This window comes from Rhinolophus sinicus, linkage group LG06, assembly GCF_036562045.2.
Source record: "Rhinolophus sinicus isolate RSC01 linkage group LG06, ASM3656204v1, whole genome shotgun sequence".
NCBI classification, from domain to species: Eukaryota; Metazoa; Chordata; class Mammalia; order Chiroptera; family Rhinolophidae; genus Rhinolophus; species Rhinolophus sinicus.
Window position 1 is genome coordinate 28,212,451 of NC_133756.1, and position 6,326 is coordinate 28,218,776.

Genomic DNA, 6,326 nt, shown 5'->3' on the forward strand with positions numbered 1-6,326 from the left:
TCTTCTTTGCTTCCTTCTACCACTGGTAGCTTTTCCATAGACTGTTATTTTGTTTAGGATGTTCCCCCAACGCTGCTGCCTAGTTAACTCTTATTCTTTCTGATTTCAGCTCATGCATCACCTCCACAGCCTTACCTGCTCCCACAAATTAGTTGCAGTTTCTCTGTCATGGATAACATGGTTCCCTATGTGTTCACTTCACTATATTTATCACAGTGACATTTGTATTTAATGAGGGTGGAGATATCCTTACAGTACATTCAAATATAAAAGAGAATACAGGTAATTCATTTTCTATAATGGATCTGATCCTTCCCAGGACTAGCAAGCCTTCTGGCTTAGCAGGAATAATCAATTTTAATTGACAGATCACAGGTATCAGTTGCTGCCAGTGTGAAGTACTGGGCATTATACAGTCACTACCGGTTTCAATGCCCAGTCGTTCCATTCCACATTCGAATTGGTGTCCAAGTGGTTGAAGGAGCAAGTTAGAGTCACTTTGTGACTCGGGGAAGGAGAGGGATTTCTTTCCAGAACTTGATCTTGGCTAATTTCTGTATATTGCATAGTGCACACTGTACGTTCTGTACAGTATACTATTTCAACAATTTAGTTACCTGCATTTTTTTCAGAATAGAAGAGTGCTTAAGAGCATTTGCTTTGGGGTCAGATTGATTTTAATTCCAATTCTACTCTGTCCTTTATTGATAATATTCTTTGACCAGACACTTCACTACCCTAAGCCTCAGTTTATTTATATTTATAATAGAAATATTAATGACGGTTATTGGCTTTGATTAAGTACTTAGCACAGTGCCAAGCACAGAATTAGTTTCCTTTCCTTTGCTTCTCTATAGCACCTTTTAGTTATAGTTTCTTCTTTGTAACTTCTTCCATCCTTGGATATCCTTGAACTCATGTTCCTAATCTCAACCTCTCCCCTTTATCCACCAAAATTTAGCAATGCTTGGTTTCATTTACTCAAGATCCTTCTAAAAGTCATGGTAGGGTTTTGGGAGAATGGCATGCTCATTCTTTCAGCAGCAGCATATTGCAATGAAATAAGCACAAGTCTTGAAATCAAGAATTTGGTACTTGCAGGTTTTCATGAGCACCTCACATTCAGGCAACTTCAAATTAAGCCAACATGTTAGAACACTCCTCAGAAAGGAGATGCACTGGAATGACAGTTGAAATGAAACAGTTTGCTCTCTGTGACTCTAAATCAAATTAACTGTGTATCTCAGGTGAAGGATACTCCCTTGATCTGTTCAATACATGGCTTCTCATGTGTATTCCAAAATATCTGATTCCAGATGTTTCAGATTTGCTGGTTGTGGTATGATTATTTGGTACCTTTATTTAAGGTGCTCGGCAATTTCCTTAAAGGCAAATAATTTGTTTCATTCCTTCTGAAAATAGTTTGGGAAAAAAATATTCAGTATTTATCTCCATATGTAACATGGCCAAGAGGCTTGCAATTTCTCTACTTCCTATAGCCAAAGAAGGGCAAGGTCTTCAAATGATGTTAATGTTATGATAAACATAAACTTGGTGTGGAACTTCTCTTTAGAGGGACAACCGCTTTTTCCAAGGTTAGGTTGTTGAAGTTCTGTCTGTTCCTCATCTAGTCACTTTCTCAGAGCCTGAGCAAGATCAAGGATGTGAAGACCATATAGAATGATCAGGTCCTGTTGAATGGGCTGTGGAGTTTCTGGACAGATTGCTATGCAGTTAAATACTTGCTGTAGGAGTCCCTGAAGTTGGTCTCAATGTGTGTGGTTTCATAATTACATCATAAAAACACTTTGTTAGTAATGCCTGTGAATATAATGTATAGCTTTTTGTTTTTTTCAGTTTGAAATGCTTTTCCCCCACATCCAAATCCACATAAACCTAGTTACCCCTCACGCATCTTTCAAAGCCTACTTTTTGCTCCCTCTCGGATAAACCTTCCCTGAACCATCTAAGCAACATAAGGTACTCTACTTGCTGTGGTTCTACTCTTTGTAGTAATGCTTTGGTTGTAGGATGGTCATATAGCATGTGTTTATACAGTTGTACATACATTGGTCTTCCCAGCTAGACAGTGAGCTCTTTCTAGATAATAGTCATGCCTGATTCATCTATGATTTAAAGAAGGTACGTAATAAATAGTTCGATAAATACTGACTTTCAAATCTTTTGGGGAAAATAATTAGGGCAGAAAAGACTTAAAAGATGTTGAGGAAAAAAAGGGGGAACTTAACAAATATTTATTGAATGCCTAATATATTTGTTACCCAATATAGAATATTTGTTTCTCACAGCACCCTTTAGAAAAAATATTATTGTCCTCTCTTGACAGAGCAGGAACTGAAGCTCAGGAATTATAATAAATATATAAAAATCACACAACCAAGAATTGGTGAATTCAGAATTTAATTTAAAATCTTTATGATTCCAAAATTATAGTATTTTATACTATTGTTTCTAATTTCTCAGTAAGATACTAACTCATAGTTTGTCTATTGTCTATATTGCCAGTGACCAGCCTTTCTGGAAGTCTGGAAGTTTTGTTGTTGTTGTTGTTTGTTTGTTTGTTATTGTTTTACTCTATTTTGTCAGAAGCCAATATTTAGCCACTTCTCAAACATTAGGCTTGTCTCTAATCAATGACTTCTTGGCTACTTCTAAGATGAAATATTGTCATATTGTCAGACAGATTGTGGACAGCCCAAGATCTTGATTAGGCTTTGATTACCAGTGGGTGAAGGCACTGTGCTTAAAATGCATAATTTTTAAAAGCTTTATTGAGGTATAGCTGATATACAAAAACCCACACGTATTTGAAGTGTGTAATTTGACCCATATCCATGAAAAGATTATATATATATATATTCACCACAATCAAGTTAATAAAATATCTGTCCCTCCCTAACTCCCTTAAGTTTCCTCATCCCCCTGGTTAGAATGTCCCTTAAAAAGCTGAAGAGAATTGGTCCAAAGTGGTCCCTTGTTCCTCATCTTAGGGGAAATCATTCAATCTTTTACTATTAAGTATGATTTTAACTTTAGGTTTTTTGTAGGTGTATTTCATCAGATTGAGGATGTATCTTTCTATGCCTTGTGTGTTGAGAGGTTCTTTTTTTTCCCACTGAGGATTGGATGTTGGATGTCATCAAGTGATTTTTCTGGATCTACTGAAGTAATTATGTGTTTTCTCTTGTTAATCTGTCAGTCTAATGGTGAATTGCCCTCAAGATCCTTTACAACCTTTAGATTCTATGTATCTTTGATTGTAGATTGTTTAAATCCTTGACTCTACCTCAGTAAAAATCTAGTATTGCTTTGGAAATCCTAAATCTAAAGGCTAACAACTAAGAATTGTATAAATATATATCTTAAGTAGTGTAGCAAATCCATAATTATTAGATACCTTGCTGGAGTTCTCAACACACCATGCAAACAAATCACTTAGATTTTAACATTTATTTTTTTTATTTTACATGACATAAAATTCATTCCTGACTGTACAATTATGTGGGTTTTGATAAATACATAGAGACATGCGAATACTCCTAAAATCATATCTATCTCCGCCAAAATTTCCTCATGTAGTTTCTTCATAGGCAAGCCAGGAACACCCTACCCCAACCTCGGCAACCATTGATTTATTCTCCACCCTTGTAGTGTTAGCTTTTTCTGAGTATTATATGCGTGATTTCATACAGTTTTTTGGGAGGGGCTTCTTTTATCTAGTAAAATGAATTTAAGATTTGTTGGTGTTCCATGCATCAGTAGTTTGGGAGCACATTTTCCCACCAACTTCCTGAAAGGGAAAAAAAAAACAACCAATGTCTCAGGAATGTGGATATTTGTCAAAAGAAAATGGAACCTGACATAGGTGGTAAAATGGGAAGGCTACTATTTGCTTTGCTGTAGTACAAAATTCACATTCTTTGCATTACATAAAAAGCAAAATAAATTGTGAACTCTTTTGTCCAACAGTTGGTGACATCCTCCCATTACATAATGAAGGTGACCTTGTGCTGGCGGTAAGTCCTTGTCACTCTATGCATATTCTATAGTCACTCTCTGCCTATTTGGCATACCCAGTAGTAATTCATTAAATACTTGCTTGATGAATTGGCCAGAACAGATAGCATTCTGTATGTGTAATCTGGATGGTATTCAAGGTGAAGTAGTTAAATACAATGGAGTAGGTGGGATCGGACTTAGTGAATGGATTTCTGTTTTTCTCCCCAGTGAGCGATACTTTTTCAGCTCAGGTCTCCACTGGTCAGATACTTTGACAGAACAGGTACTTTGGGACAAGAGCAGCATGAGACCCAGAAGAAAAGTTTAAAAAATGACAGGGAAAAAGGATAGACATGGTAGATACCATATACTAAACTCTAAAGGTTTTCTTTAACCATTTAGAGAAGTTGAATGGGACATAAATATCAGGTTTCCATTGTATTATATGTACAATTGAATGTAAATTATGCTTTTGTTAACCATATTACAAACTGTATATGCTTAGTCCATAAAGTAGGTTCAGCTGCCAACTGATCCTTCAGCAGTCTTTATAAGGTCCTGAGTAAAACAAACAAACAAACAAAACAACAACAGAAAACTGTACATACGAGCATTTCTGAAGGCTGGCAGGTGCATTTCAGAAGTTCTCACAATCACATCACGAGTCATATCCTACCCAGAACTAGGAAACCTTCAGGTCAGGGTAGTTGGTGTTGATGGGAGGTGGTGAGCTCTGAGGGTGGGTTAGGAGATTGACATTGACACTTTGCAGGTCATCTTGGAAAGTAAAGTTCCCTTCCCCCAGACAGCAGGGAGCAAATTACTAGGCAAAAGAAGCCCAAACTTACAACAAAAGCTGTCAGGCACTCATTCACAGCAAATGTCAGACTCCAGACACCAACTGCTAATGTGTTAGAAAATGCTGATTAGGGATTATTGAGGCTGCCTATAAACTTTCTATTACCATTATTTAAAACAGTCTGAAATGCGTTGATGCTAATTCCATCAGCATTTTATGTTTTTCTTATAGGTTTCATATCTGTGAATGTCAGCATTTACAGAATTTAGATGAGAGATATATTTAAATAAATGCATTATAAAAGAAGGGGCCAGATATTTAATGAATATAAGTATCAACTTTAGATCATATGTACTGAATTAATTGTGGAATTGATTTGTATGATGTACATACAAAATATATACCTCTAAAATGGGTAAGTTCCATGAGGGTAAAATTTTAATTCTATTTTGTTAATTTATATACACCAAGCTCCCAGAACAGTTCCTGTATACCATAAGCTCTCAATAAATATTGTTGAATTGAAGTAGAGGCCAGAAAATACAGTAAAAATATAAATATGCAAACTACAGGGTTGTTATATAGTTGTTATAGTTAGACAAGAAATTTGACTCTGAAGTTCTTAGAAGCTAAAGTCTTACCATTTACGGCAACATGGCTGGACCTAGAGGGTATTATGCTAAGTGAAATAAATCAGTCAGAGAAAGACAAAATACCATATAATCTCACTTATATGTGGAATCTAAAGAAAAAAATAAACAAACAAAATAGAAACAGACTCAGATACAGAGAACAAGCTGATGGTTGCCAGATTGGGGGGGCGGGGAGGGAAGTTGGGTGAAAAGTGAGGGATTAAGAAATACAAATTGGTAGTTACAAAATAGTCACAGAGATCTAAAGTACAGCATAAGGAATATAGTCAATATTGTAATAACTATGTATAGTGCCAGGTGGATACTAGACTAATAGAGAAGATCACTTCGTAAATTATATAAATGTCTAACCACTATTCTGTACACCTGAAACTAATATAACATAATGTTGGATGTCAACTCTAATTGAAAAACATTTTAAAAAACAAAGTAAAAGTGATACTATACTTAGTTGTATAGCTTATATTGTTAAAGAGGAGAAAGGATACCAATTCACTAAGAGGAAATCAAGTTTCCCTTGAGCTAAACTCTATAAGAAGTTGCCAATGTAGAAATTCCTAAGAAGCAGTAAAGAGTTTTTAGGATGAATTTTTATAGCAATTGTCAGTAAAAGTTGAAAGCATGTGCTAAGCTCTAACATATCAATTCATGAATGGGTTTAGAAAATATCCATTCTATAATAAGATGGGAGAGGTGGAAGGGGGCAGCAAGAAGAGAAACCTAAAGTTGTACAGGTAGGTAAAACCCTATTGTGGCTGAAAGAATTTGGCTTCTCAGAAATAGAGATTATTTCCATTTGTCTTTTTAGCCATTTCCTGATTAATCTTGTTTTAATCATTTACTCATTCAATATC